The 15,310-nt window shown below is 38.9% G+C and overlaps 1 protein-coding gene across 15 annotated transcripts in view; it reads right to left on the minus strand.

Annotated features, from left to right (window-relative positions):
• Nucleotides 1–15,310, minus strand: part of CDC42SE2 (CDC42 small effector 2) — a 106,166-nt gene that overhangs the window by 10,934 nt on the left and 79,922 nt on the right. The gene's annotated exons all lie outside the window — the stretch shown is intronic.

Raw genomic sequence — 15,310 nt, forward strand, 5'->3', positions numbered from 1 at the left:
TTCTATGCTAAAATGAATCTGTCATTCAGCTGGTAGGGGTGGGAGGGTGACAGTTTTGGTCCTAGTCCATTCACTCTTCTCTGGTCTGTTCTGGCTGGGAACTAAACCTACTGACTTAACTAGGCTGAGGCTGGGTCTTACGGACTCTTCCATATATACACTTTATACACTTTTTTTTTTTTGAGATGGAGTCTCACTATGTTACCCAGGCTGGTCTTGAACTGGGCTCAAGCAATCCTCAAAACTCAGCTCCCAGGCAGCTGTGGTTACAGGCATGCACCACTGCGCCTGGCTGACTCTTCCTAATTTTTGACAACCACTTCTCATGGGGTGCTGGGCCCCATTTTCCAGTAATTTTAGCCACCAGCCACCAGCTGGTGTCCCTGTTCTGATCAATATGCTCATCTACCCCTTAGAGATAGTTCCTTACCCTACTGCTGTGTTTCACTGACTATCTAAGATTTTTCCAGACATGAACATTATTTTAGATCTCTCCTGAGTTTTCCATGACCCTTTAGATATGATAATCTTATTGGGAAAGACCACTGGCCAAGCTGGGTAAGTGTCTTACTATGACCTCTGCTTACCCTAGTTTACTTCCCTTTCCATGGTATACTTCTCCTGAAACTGCAGCTTCCTCAAAACCAAGCCAAGTTATAAACTTGTTGGATTATCTGCCTTTGAACATAATACTTTTATGTCTTTATCTATTGAAATGCTGGCATGATCCTGATAAACCCTAAAATTTTATCAAGACAAGTCCCACATGACAGTTCCTCAGGGTTAGAACATGATTTTCTACAAAACCACAAAAGCAGAGAGTCCATGCATATACTGTAGAAGTCCATATACCTTGTTTTACTCTCCTCTCGTTTATATTGTCATAGATAAGAAACCAAAAAATAAAAAATAAATAAAACGCTTGAGGTTGTTCCTTTGAAATATTGATGTTTATCTTTAGAATTCAGCAATGACATTAGCCCATCTCCAAGTTTGTTGGGTTTTCTTTCTACTAATTCTGCATGGCACACAGTTGTCTAAACACAGGTTTTCTGTATCTTAGGAAAGTTTTATTCTGTCAGTTCTTGATAATTGCTCCATTTGTTCATTTTGCTATTTCTGGAGTTCTTGCCATGTGGACATTTGAATGTGTGTGTCTATAATCTTCCAAGTTTCTTATATTTTCATTCTTTATTGATATTCATAATTTCACTGCATTGGAAAATAACTCTACTTGATCCTTTTCAGAGGTCCATGCTAGTAAATATTATAAGCTTGCAGGCCAATATAGTCTCCATGGTAGCTTTGACTCAACTCTGCTATTGTAGCATGAAAGCAGCTACAGATCATATGAAATTAAATGAGTGTAGCTGTGTTCTGGTAAAAATTTACTTACAGAAACAGGGGACAGGCTAGATGTGGCCTGCCAGTGGTAGTCGGCTGACCCCAGCTGTACATTTTTTCAGTAGTAGCCACATAACTTCATTTTTCCATTATGGTTATTTTTCAGAGGCTCTTTGTTTTGACATGTCATTGTAATATTTTTTAAATCTCTGAAAAAGCTGTATTATAGTTTTTCACTCTTTACCCTAATAACACTTAACTATATAAATTATAAGTCTGTAACAGTAGAGAACAAAGTATTCTCATGTCTTTATTTGAACATATTTAGTTTTACTTCCAGCCCTTTTTTGAAAGTTGGTAAGAAACTGTCTTTCAGGGCCCTGTTCCATAGGATCATATAAAACTTTCAGGTTAAAATGGTATCATAAAGTCAAGAGGCTTTTGTCTATGTTTTTTTTTTTTTCTATTTCTTAGCATAGTGCACTGGTTTCTTGCTATCTTTTCCTTGCATATTGCTGCCTCTGATCCTTGCATATTGCTGCCACTTTACAGGTGCCTCACACAAAGACTCCCTGCCCCTAATGGCAGACATGACACCTACAACCATCCTTTGATCTGGAGTGCTACATCCCAGCAAGGCACTGGTCTTTTCCCCTGTTCCCTATCTTTTTCACAGACTCAGTTTGTCTATGTCCTACCACCCCATTCGACATACTTCTCTTCATACTATTTTTGTTTGGAATGATAAAGCATAATTCTGTAAATTGCCCTTTAGAAACAATGCTAGCTTATCTTTTTTAGGAGTAAGTAGGGAAAAAAGATGCTAACAGTTTTGTGCCTTTTTCTCTTAATAATATTACCTTTCTACTAAATTTTCCTTATTAGGAAGCTGTTTGTCCTGGCATATCCAAATGTAATCTTTACCCTCAGAGGATATACATTTTCTCAGTATATGGGCAGGACAAATTATGGGATTTCTTCCCCAGTGAGCTCCTTGACTGACAGGTAGAGAGGGAAGCTTCTAGGTTCTTGTCACAGTTTCATAGGACAGTGGCATCCGCAGGACACCAGACTCTTTACAAGGCCTTATGCAGTCAACATGTAAAGATAACTGCTTCTGATATGCAGAGAGAACCACTTGGCTCAGCCAGAGGGCCCTCTCAAGCAGAGGAGGTGGTGGCATATACCAGAGAATCAGACCTACTTCCAGACCACTAGGAGTCGTCTTGAGATCATTCCTTGTCCTGTGAACATGCAGAAGCAACTCCTAACAGTTCTCATTCTGCATCATTTCCTCTGGAAGGGGGTGTTTAGAGCTTGCCAAAGGCTCCACTTGGTCTATACCCCAAATTAAGTGATTTATTCTGTTGAGTTACTGCAGGACTGTGTTGGGGGAGAACAGAAACCATGGTGTGCTCAGGCCACCATCCATCTCACCCAAAAAGAATGAATAGATATGCTTGTGAAAGAGGAGTATTAACACACTCACAAATAATAATTCAGCACACATGATTACTGAGGGAGAATATCCAAAAGCTGATAACAAAACTAGTTCCCAAGAAGCTACCCTCACACTGAAAAGCAAAGGATGGGGAAGACTTCAGCTTACTTCTATCATACTGTGTTGTTAGGTAACTTACATACATAAATGTGAAAACAGTGAATATCTTTCAACTTGAACTACACCCAGCTGGGAGTCAGACCTTACTTAGTATTGGAAGGTTTCTTCATGGCATCTAATCTGTTTGCGAGTTATGAAAGAAGCTTCCAGTTCTTCCCTCCCTAAGGTTGAAGGAACTCAGCTGTCCAGAAACTGAAAGGAGCAACTGTGTTGTGCGAGCATAGTAAAGGTAAAGACCTAAGATGAAAATAGTAACATAAGCAAGAACCAGATCACATAGGGTTTGTGAAGGACTGAAGTGTGTGATCCTCCCAAGAACAATGGGAAGTAACTGAAAGTCTTTTAAAGCAGAGGAATAACATGATCAAATAGCTTTAGAAGACTATTCCACAATAGCTACAGGTAGAAAACAGGTTAGAAGAGGTCAAAAGAAGTGATTAGAGTAATGTTGGTGAAAAGGGATTATGTGCATTCAACTAATAACACAGATGGAAAGAAATAGATAGATTCGAGAAGTGGTCAGCAGATAAAATCAACAGCATTTGGTTGCAGGCTGGATTTGGTAACTGAGCGAGAGGGAGGAGTTAAGAAATATGCACAGACCAGATTTCAGCAGAGTGTGTGCAATTCACTGGGTTCTAAAAAGAATCCCAACAGGAGATAGGAGACAGAGAATGGCCAGCTTAACAAAGCCAAGTTAATGAGAATTCCTAGACAAACTAAATTACTGTGGTTGGGTAGAGAAGAAGCCATCAGAAGAGGTCAGAAAGAAACCCGCTGAAAGTCAATAGGAAAATCAGGAATGTGTGTGCAAGTGTCAAGAGGGGGCAGGCAACAGAGCTGAAAGGTGATGAAAGGTCAATTGAAGCAGAAATACATGCACTGGACTCAGCAACATCAAGTCAATGGGCACCTTAGTGAGTGCCGTGTCAGTGGAGTAATGGGACGAGACACACTGGAGGGGATTAAGGTAGGTCTAAGAAGTAGAAAATGGAGAAAGATAATAGACAACTTGGGAGAAAAATCTGGCCTTCTGGACAGGAAGAAGACAGTCAGTAGCTCAAGGGAGAAAAGGAAATGAGTACAGACTGAATTTTCCCCTGTAAGATGGCAGAGAATTCATTATGCTCAATTTTTTTTTATTGCATTTTAGGTTTTGGGGTACATGTGCAGAACGTGCAAGATAGTTGCATAGGTACACACATGGCAGTGTGTTTTGCTGCCTTCCCCCCCCTTCACCCACATTTGGCATTTCTCCCCAGGCTATCCCTCCCCAGCTCCTCCCCACCGCTGGCCCTCCCCTATTCCCCCCAATAGACCCCAGTGTTTAGTACTCCCTTCCCTGTGTCCAAGTGTTCTCATTTTTCTTCACCCGCCTATGAGTGAGAATATGCAGTATTTCATTTTCTGTTCTTGTGTCAGTTTGCTGAGAATGATGTTCTCCAGATTCAACCATGTCCCTACAAAGGACATGAACTCATCATTTTTGATTGCTGCGTAATATTCCATGGTGTATATGTGCCACATTTTCCCAATCCAGTCTATCATCAATGGGCATTTGGGTTGGTTCCAGGTCTTTGCTATTGTAAACAGTGCTGCAATGAACATTCGTATGCATGTGTCCTTATAGTAGAACGATTTATAGACCTTTGGATATATACCCAGTAATGGGATTGCTGGGTCAAATGGAATTTCTATTTCTAAGGCCTTGAGGAATCGCCACACTGTCTTCCACAATGGTTGAACTAATTTACACTCCCACCAACAGTGTAAAAGTGTTCCTACTTCTCCACATCCTCTCCAGCATCTGTTGTCTCCAGATTTTTTAATGATCGCCATTCTAACTGGCGTGAGACAGAATCTCAATGTGGTTTTGATTTGCATTTCTCTAATGACCAGTGATGATGAGCATTTTTTCATGTTTCTTGGCCTCATGTATGTCTTCTTTTGTAAAGTGGCTGTTCGATTTCTAATAAGAAAGATCCAGTAAAAGAGGTAAAGAAAAAGAAAAAAGAAAAAGTGAACAAAAAGAATATAGACTGTCAACATTACAAGGTTCCTGAGAAGGCAGAAAAGGTGGATCCAAACATATGTAGAGATGTTCTTTACACTCTTTCCTGTAACACTGTATCAAAAACCTGTATTTAAATATAATTAAATATTCTAAAATATAAAAATACAGTATTTTCAGGCACAATGTGGACATTTAAGGAATGGCACACTTGTTTGGTATGCTGTATTAATAGTCATGGGTGGCTGGGCATGGTGGCTCATGCCTAAAATCCCAGCACTTTGGGAGGCTGAGGGGGGCGGATCACTTGAGGTCAGGAGTTCAAGACCAGTCTGGCAAAACCCTGTCTCCACTAAAAATACAAAAATCAGCCAGGCCAAAAGAATGATACAATGGACTTTGGGGCTTGGGGTTCTGGAAGAGTGGGGCATGGGCGAGGGATAAAAGACCTTAAATATGGTGCAGTGTAATACTGCTCTGGTGATGAGTGCACCAGAATCTTGCAAATCGCCACTAAAGAACTTAGTCATGTAACTAAAAACCCTGTCTCCAGTATGGTTGCAGGTGCCTGTAATCCCAGCTACTCCAGAGGCTGAGGCAGGAGAACTGCTTGAACCCCAGGGGTGAAGGGGAAGGCTGCAATCAGCTGAGATCATGTTGCTGCACTCCAGCTTGGGTGACAGAGTGAGACTCTGTTTCAAAAGAAGAAGAAGAAAAAAAGAATAGTCATGGGCAAACAAGGGGAATTCCAAAGTTGGACCTCCACAAAAAAACAGGAAATGGTGCACTCTGCTCTGATACGTATTAACTGTTGTCTGTAGCAGAGTCACTGTGTTTCCTGGAAACAAATTCTTTATAGGGAACTTTGTTAAGACCGTCAACCATCTGAATAATACTTACCATCCTTAAAATATTAACTTTATTCTACATAAGGCAAAGCACTAGAGACCCAAATAAACTGTCATGTTAGTGTGGAGGGGACATTAGGCAAAATGTCTCTTCCCATGACTTTTTCATAATTATATCATAATTATTAAAGATAACGAACTAATATAATTTGGAGTATATGCAATGAGGAGCGAAACAGGTTAATTTCAAATGATTTGCTACTGTGTTAACCTTGTTTGCATCCTTATCTAAACAACTATGTATATGACCATATTCTACCTCCCTCACATTTCGAACATGTGGATCAACTGTAGCCTGTAGAAAATGGTAATAACTTAATCACTCAAAAGTTAAAACTTCCCCAAAGACTACTTTCTGGGCAGCTTAGTGTGCAAACATATCACTGAGAAGCAAATGAAGGCCAGGTCTTGGCAAGGCCTACAGTAAGAGTACAAGATAGTACAGCCTGAGGTAGTTCTAGAAGTAGACAGAGTGAATAAAGAAAATGAAGATACCTGCCATCTGGTACAGTGAAAAAGCTGGAAATTTCAGGGTATAACATAGCAATTATGCAAATGTGGCCAAATAAATGAAAGGTTGAAAGCTATGCTACTGACTCAACTTCATGACCTAGAGAAAGTCAGCTGAGTTGTGTAACTGAATCCCTACATCCACAAATTATATCTAATAAGCCCACTATTATCAAATTACATCTTGAGGCATCCCAGCAAAACCCAGGGGTGCCAAAGGATAGTTTCAATTTGAGGGAAACACAGTGATGCTCAATGTGTGTTTGATACTGTGTGAACTACTAGCTTCAGATAATTTGTAACTTCAATATGAGAACATACATTCCTTATAACAACATATCTTTGTGAAGCTGAGTTTTCAGTGGTTGCTGTGAAAAAAACTCAAGCACTATGCAAAAGTCAACATGGAACCAGAAAAGGTGGTGGTGTTCAGTCTGATTCCACAGTTTAAGAAGTTGTATAATCCTAACAGGCACAAACACACCATAAGTACGTAACTGGTTAAGAGTTAAAAATATTTGTCCTTTCAATTTATATCTATTTTTTTCAAGGCAAATAAGTCATTGGGACATAAATCTTTACTAAGTTGTTTGTACCAAATTAGTTAATAAACAAATCTGGGCTAGGCACCATGGCTCACGCCTGTAATCCCAGCACTTTGGGAGGCTGAAGAAGGGCAGATCATCTGAGGTCAGTAGTTCAAGACCAGTTTGGCCAATATGGTGAAACCCCATCTCTACTACAAATACAAAAATTAGCAGGGTGTTAGGGCACACGCCTGTAATCCCAGCTACTCAGGAGGCTGAGGCAGGAGAACTACTGGAACCTGGGAGGCAGAGGTTGCAGTGAGCCGAGATTGCATCACTGCACTCCAACCTGGGCGACAAGAGTGAAACTCAGTCTCAAAAAATATAAATAAACAAACAAGTCTATATAGTATTTCTCTTGGCCTAGAGGCACCATGAACAAATTATAGAATTGTTAGGGAAAGTTTGGAAACCTCTAAAATAAGCTACATTAGGTTTTTGAAATATTAACACTATAATTAGGAACTAGGCATTTCTAAAACAAGTGGTTATTTTTTCTATGATGCCAATGACAGTGGTTCCCCGGGTGTATGAGCTGCTTCCAAGTTAATCAATCTAGTTCACAGTACAGGAAAAAAAGGCTAACAAAAGTTGTAATAATATAAAAAATGGATTTGACATTTTTTGGTAAAAATGATCTTCCTAGTGGAATTCATTGACACAAAAAATGAAAATACCTTTTATGGTAGTAATGTTAACAAACTATATGAAATGCCCTTGCCCCAAGTCTCTCCCTACTTGGCAACAGTCTTCTCATTCTTTGAAACCCAGCTCAAACATAACATTCTGAGTTAAGGATGTTGGATATTTCCTGTTCTGAACATTTAAAGCACACAGCTCCTATTTCAATTATAGTACTTAAAACATCGTATTGTAACTTACTTGCTTACAGTTTGATTTTCCTGCACTACTAAGAGTTCTTCTGTAACCGTAGCTGTGCCTGACACATAGTAGACAATAAATGACTGTTGAATGAATAAAAGGCTTTTTTAAAGAAACAATGTCAGCTCAGTTCTCTAAAAATTGTTTATCTTCTCTAATATATTGCCAAGTATTTCTCAAGAACCTATTATATTTGGAAGGTGTAAACAATGTAATGCCAATTCTAATGGAGTTTACATTTTTGCATAAAAAATACTTATTTGCTGACTTAATTTTCTGTTTCATAGAAATGCTGTGTGCTCCAAGAGGTTTTAACTGTTGTCACTGTTTTAGTTTTATATTGGGTAGAACCTCTAAAGCAGTGGTTCTCAAGCTGTAGTGTACATCAGAATCCTCAGAGGGTTTGTTAAACACAGGTTTCTGAGCGCTAGTCACAAAATAATTTCAGACTGGGCAAGTTTGGGGTGGGGCTTGAATTTGCATATCTAACAAGATTTCAAGTGATACTGATGGCTTAATGGTTTAGAAACACTGCTCTAAAGATTAACAGCTGAATGACTATTATTAAAAAGTCCAGCTGGGCAGGGTGGCTCATGCCTGTAATCCTTGTAATTTGGGAGACTGAGGTAAGTGGATTGCCTGAATTCAGGAGTTCGACACCAGCTTGGGCAACATGGCAAAATACCATCTCTACAAAAACACAAAAAATTAGCCAGGTGTGGTGGCACACCCCTGTAACCCCAACTACTCTTGAGGCTGAGTGAGGCACATTGTTTGAACCCGGGAGGCAGAGGTTGCAGTGAGTCAAGATCATACCACTCCAGCCTGGAGAACAGGGTAAGTCTCTGTCTAAAAAAAAATTATATATATATAATTTTTCCATATACACATATAAATTTCATATATATAATATATATATATATAATTTTCATATATATTATATATATAGAGAGAGTCAAATAATTATAGATGGTGGTAAGGCTGCAGGGAAAAGGGAACACTTATACACTGCTGGTAGCAATGTAAATTAGTTCAGCCATTGTGGAAAGCGATATGGCAATTTCTCAAAGAAGTGAAAACAGACGTATCATTTGACCTAGCACCTCCTTATGAGTATATACCTAAAGGAACATAAATCATTTTACTATAACTACACATATGTTCACTGTAGCACTATTCACAATCACAAAGTCATGGCATCAACCTAAATGCTCATCAATGGTAGATTGGATAAAGAAAACGTGATACATGTGTAACATGGAATACCACACAGCCATAAAAAAGAACTAGATCATGTCCTTTTCAGCGACCTGGATGAACCTGGAGGCCATAATCCTAAGAAGACTAACACAGGAACATAATATCACATGTTCTCACTTATAAGTGGGAGCTAAACATTAAGTACACATGGACACAAAGAGGGGAACAACAGATACCAAGATCAATGTGAGGGCAGAGGGTAGGAGGAGGGAGAGGATCAAAAAACTACCTAGTGGGGCCAGGCATGGTGGCTCACGCTTGTAATTCCAGCATTTTGGAGGCTGCCTGCTTCAGCAGGTGGATCACAAGCTCAGGAGTTCAAGACTAGCCTGGCCAAGATGGTGAAACACTGTCTCTACTAAAAGTACAAAAATTCTCACACCTGTAATCACAGCACTTTGGGAGGCTGAGGCAGGTAGATTGAACAAGGTAAGGAGTTCAAGACCAGCCTGGCCAAGATGGTGAAACTCTGTCTCTACTAAAAATACAAAAATTAGTCCATCATAGTGGCACGTCCCTGTAGTCCCAGCTACCACTGGATTAAAGAAGAAAACACAAAAGATTGCAACCAGTGATGATTCCATTTAAAGTTAAAACAGGCAAACTAAATTATATAGTTCAGGGATACATATATATGTGGCAAAATCATAAAACACAACAAGGAAGTGATTACTATAAAAATCAGTAGTTCCTCCAGGTGCTGGAACAGGAATATGTGTAATTGGAAAGGACACAAGGAGGCTTCTGAGGTGCCGGCAATATCCTATTTCTTAATGAGTAATATGTGCTTCATAATATCTGTTTCATAATGATACTGTACATTTATATGTAAAATAAATCCTTTCAAATTATTAATTTTTGGTATTAAAATGGTATTGTGGTTACATTGTGAGTCCTTATCTTTTAGGGATACTGAAATATTTATGGACAAAATGATACAATGTCTCAGATTTGGCTTTAAAACAATAAAGGAAAGGATAAAGTGGATGGAATAAGGTGAAGATCAAACAAGAATTAAAGTTCTTCAAGTTGAGAGATGGGTACATGGGGTTCATTATACTATTGTCTACTTCTGAATATGTTTAAAAGCTTATTAATTAAAAAAGCCTTTATGGAAATAGTTTAAAAATGAAGACACACCAGTTTCACAAATGGGAATTACACAGAGATTCAATACAGGTCTAACTGAAATCCCAACAGGCCTTTTGAAAAACCTGACAAACTAATTTTAAAATTGATATGTAATAGTCAAGGACTAAGACTGGCAAAACACTACAAAAGGTGAACAAAGACAAAGGGAATCTGACCTCCCAGATATCAAAACAATATTAATGCAAAGAGAAGAAACTGTGTGTCATCATGTATTGGCATCAGGATGAAGAAATGGTGAAACAGAATCTAAAGTCTGGCTCATGCATATACAGAAGCCTGCTAATATACAGTGCATACCAGTGGGGAAGGCAAAGACTTCTTATTAAGTCGCTGTGGGACAGAGGGTTCCCCATATGGAAAATAATATAATTAAATCCCTTCTTCAAAAATCTCTTCAAGGCTTCTATGTAAAAGGCAAAATTATTCCACTTTTACAGGGAAATTTGGGTGAATTATCCTTATGACCGAGAGGTAAGAAAACATTCTTAAGCACAAAAATATAAGCCAAAAGAGGTACTTTGCTAAGTCACACATAACCAATAAAGAATTTGTATTCAGAACATAAAAGGGAAGTCTATGAATAAATAAGAAAGTTTTTAAATATACAAAAGACATAAACAGGCATGTCTTTCACACAAGAGGAAACCATGCTGAGCCACAAACACATGAAGAAGTGCTTTGCTTAACCTCACTAGCAACCAGAAAAGAACAATACAATGAAATCCCACCTTACCCACCAGACTGACAAAAATTAAAATGTGAGAAAACATCAAGCATTAATGAAGATGTTATGAAAGTATAACCATACCACATTAATGTGGGAGCAATTATCCCTTTGCAAAATAACTTGGCACTATCTTATGAAATTGATCATGCCCACACCCCACAACTCAGTATTTCCACTTTTAGATATATATGCTACAGAAACAAGTATACTCAAAGTCATGTATATAGTGAGATATGTATAAGAATTTACAGCATACTTTCTAATAGAAAAAAACTTAAAACTAGAAACTACTAAAATGTCCACCAAGAGGCCATTTGTATTGGGTAGGAGTTTAAATCTGTTTATTGTTGTATATCATTACATGTTATATAGATACATAATCTGTTTTCTGAGACAGGGTCTCACTCTGTTGCCCAGGCCAGAGTGCAGTGGTGAAATCCTGGCTCACTACAGCTTCAACCTCCCATGGTTAAGCAATCCTCCTACCTCAGCCTCCCAAGTAGCTGGGACTACAGGCACATACTACCACACACAGCTAATTTAAAAAATTTTTTGTAGAGACAGGGTCTTACTATGTTGCCCAGGCTGGTCTTGAACTCCTAAGCTCAAGCAATCCTCCCATCTCAGCCTCCCAAAGTGTTGGGATTACAGGTGCAAGGCACTGCACCTGACCTGTTTTCTATTTTTTGTATCAAATATATTACAGTTTGAAAAAAGATGTAATTTTTGTTTTAAAGACTATTATTGATTACTTTTGCTGATGTCACATTTTAAGTAACTAAAAATTGCAACAACCACATGGTTTACTAAGAAATTGCTTGCTTTCTCTTGAAATATGTAGTTAAAAAACAGAAACAAAAACAATACACCTCCAATCTGAACTGAAAAGCATTAAAGCAAAATTCCTTTTCTAACATTTACAAACTTATAAAAGCATTATACTTTCAAAACATAAACAGCTTTCTACTGCCTTCTTACCTCTTTTCCCCATCTTGAACTCATACTGAATGCTATGGACACTAGCTTACCAACAGTTCCTAATTGGTTAAGGGCACAGACAACAGTATTGGAATACCAGAACCTGTCTGTTTCACGGTTTTGAAAAGAGCCTTTCTAGTTTGTTTTCGAGTACATATAGACAAATTCAAACGTTCTCCAGTTAAATTAAAGGAGCTGAAGAAGTACAATATACAATGAATACCATCTACTACATTCCAAAGTGAGTATATCTACAAGAAAATAGGGTAGTCAGTCCTAAGGCAGGGGAGGTAGTTCCAGTATATTAGTCTTTAGAATTTCTAGGTTTAGTAGCACAGTTAAAACATTTGAATCAGTCTTCCATGATGTTTTTCTAAAAAGTCAGGTTATTTTTCATTTCTCAACTGATAAGACTAATTTTCTTCTTTAATTAAGTAAATTCATTTAGTCAAGTGTTTTGAGATGACTACAGTTTTATAATGTGATTCTGTGTGAAATTAAATCAGGAACATGCACATTTGTGTTTTCAGAAAAAGGAAAAAAGATGACACTTTTACTATACTCATACCTAATTTAGGGTATAAAATGTGGTTCCTGAAAATGGAAGTTCTATATAAATCTGTGCCATCTGAAGTTATTACAGCATAGTGGCTATGAAGATCCATCATATTTGAGCAATCGCTCTTCTGTTTTACATAAATCCCCTCATGGAGTGCCCTCAGCTAGTTTCCTCTAGCCACCTTTCACGGAATTCTTGGCTCATTCTCTGAGGCTGCAGTAATGATTTTGATGTTTTCTAAAATATCTAAGGTCTTATAGCAATCCCTAGCTGTCTGATTTATCCCCACTCAGTTTCCTCAGCCACTTCCCTTGAAGAAACCTTGAACTGTCTAAACACCAAGCACAGTGCACTTCCTTTGTTTCACTGTGGCTAGTCCAGCACCATCACTTGCACACATCCTCATGCCGAACTCCATTATAGGTTAAAACCATGCATCTAAACAAACGGCAGAAAGAAAAGCCACTGGAGGGCAAAAACAACCTTACTGCAGAACAGATTCCATACTCAGCTCCAGACAGCTGAAGAGACTGAGTGTGCATGAAGGAGTGAGGTAGCTTACTGGCCTACAGTGTGCAGTATGGTTTGTCAGTGCTCTCAGTCTGAGCATATAGTAAGTCAAACCACTAGAAAAAGTATGTGTTCTTCCACATACTTTGGTTTGCTGCTCTAAACCATTCGATGATTTCCTGTTTCACAAGAATAAAAAACAAAGTCTTTTCATGACCTGGAGGGCCAAACATGAACTGGCCCTTGGTTACCTCTTTGACCTCATTCCCACCATTGGCCCCATGCCTCACAGCCACTCTGCCTTCTCTGATGTTCTGCTCACACACCCAACCTTGCATTTACTAGTCCCTCTGAGTAAAATGTTGGGCCCTAGGTGTCTGTGTAGCTTACTCCCTTAAACTTGTACCTATATAGCACTTAATCTGAGAGGCCTTCCCTGAACACACTATACAGATTAATATCCCCAATTCTCCCACATCATTCGCTTTTTTCTTGCTTTCTTTTTCCACAGAGCACCTGATATCATATACACCTATTTGTACAGTATATATGTCCTCCACTAAAGAGCCATGACAGTAGAGATGACATCTGTTGCACTCACTGTTATCTCACTACTACCTAGATCATTGTAGAAATACCTGAGTGTTATTGTTACAAATGTACAGTAACTGCATACATGTCCAAAATAACACATTCAAAGGCCAAGCATGGTGGCTCTTGCCTTTAATTCCCAGCACTTTGGGAAGCTGAGGCGGGTGGATCACTTGAAGTCAGGAGTTCAAGATCAGCCTGGCCAAAAATGTGAAACTCTGTCTCAACTAAAATACAAAAATAACTGGGTGTGGTGGTGCATGCCTGTAATCCCAGCTACTTGGGAGGCTAAGGCAGGAGAATTGCTTGAACCCAGGAGGCGGAGGTTGCAATGAGATGAGATAGAACCACTGTACTCCAGCTCATGAGATAGAGTAAGATTCCCTCTCAAAAAACAAAAAAGGCCGGGCACAGTGGCTCATGCTGGTAATCCCAGCCCTTTTGGAGGCCAAGGCAGGCAGGATCAACTGAGGTCAGGAATTTGACACCAGCCTGGCTAACAAGGCAAAACCTCATCTCTACTAAAAATACAAAAATAAGCTGGGCATGGTGGTGGCTGCCTATAATCCCAGCTACTTGGGAGGCTGAGGCAGGAGAACCACTTGAACCCAGGAGGTGGATGTTGCAGTGAGCCAAGATCACACCATCGCACTCCAGCCTAGACAAAAAAAAAAAGCCAGGAACAAAAACAAAGTAACCAAAAAAAAAATCGGTGCTATGTGAGAAAACATTAGATGAGAAGGCAAATAAAATTAATAGAAAAGTGGTTTTTCTTCTATAAATCAGGGTTCCTTGTTTTTAAAGCTACCTTAGAAGTCTGCCAGTACTCTGATGCTCCATAAGTTGGTGAAGAATTCACTATAGTTGTGTCAACAGCTAACAAATCTTTTTAAAAAATTAAATTACAAGGCAGCAACCATCCAATTAAAACCTTAGTTATATCTGGCCACAGTAACTACAGCATTTATAGTCAGTTAATGTTTTGGATTATCACAGTTCAAAACATTGGGGCTCCAGTATACTCCGTATTGTACTACATTAAAATGAAGGAGTAGGAAGAGAAAAATGATTATTCTACTATACTCAGAAAAATGCATTCTATTTTCTTCCTAATATTGGGTTGTTCCTTTCCTCACACATGGAATGTGCAAGAGCAGGGGGTGACAGAGAATGAGTGGGAGAGTTGGCATGCAGCAATTTGTTTCAGTAAATACTTTAGAAAAGAAAACTTTAGCAGATGACCAAGCAGCTTTCAGATAAGGCAGCCTTAATACTGCTTAGAATGCCCAGGGTATGTTTTGTATAACATAAAGAAACAAAAATTATTAGTGATTCTTTACATCTACTTCCTGATGCCAACAAGCAAGCTATTCCTCCATTATAGTGACCACAAACCCCCATTAAGTTTTGTGTAACTTTTCTCAGGAATCAAAAAGGTAAGAAATCAGATGTCCATAGAATTTTTGTGGAATATTTCACATAAATATGTACTCATTAAACAACAACACCATATTAAATGTTGTATTGATACAGAAGTGCTGGGAAGGGAAGAGTATGGTCCCTTTAAATGATATGGGAGTGGGGACAGGAAAGTGCTGGGTAGAGAAAGGCAGGTCCCTGGCTAGGACTCCACTCCCACAGACATAGGTGAGGACAGGCACTCCTGCTTT

Source organism: Callithrix jacchus, chromosome 2 (genome assembly GCF_049354715.1).
Source record: "Callithrix jacchus isolate 240 chromosome 2, calJac240_pri, whole genome shotgun sequence".
Lineage (NCBI taxonomy): Eukaryota > Metazoa > Chordata > Mammalia > Primates > Cebidae > Callithrix > Callithrix jacchus.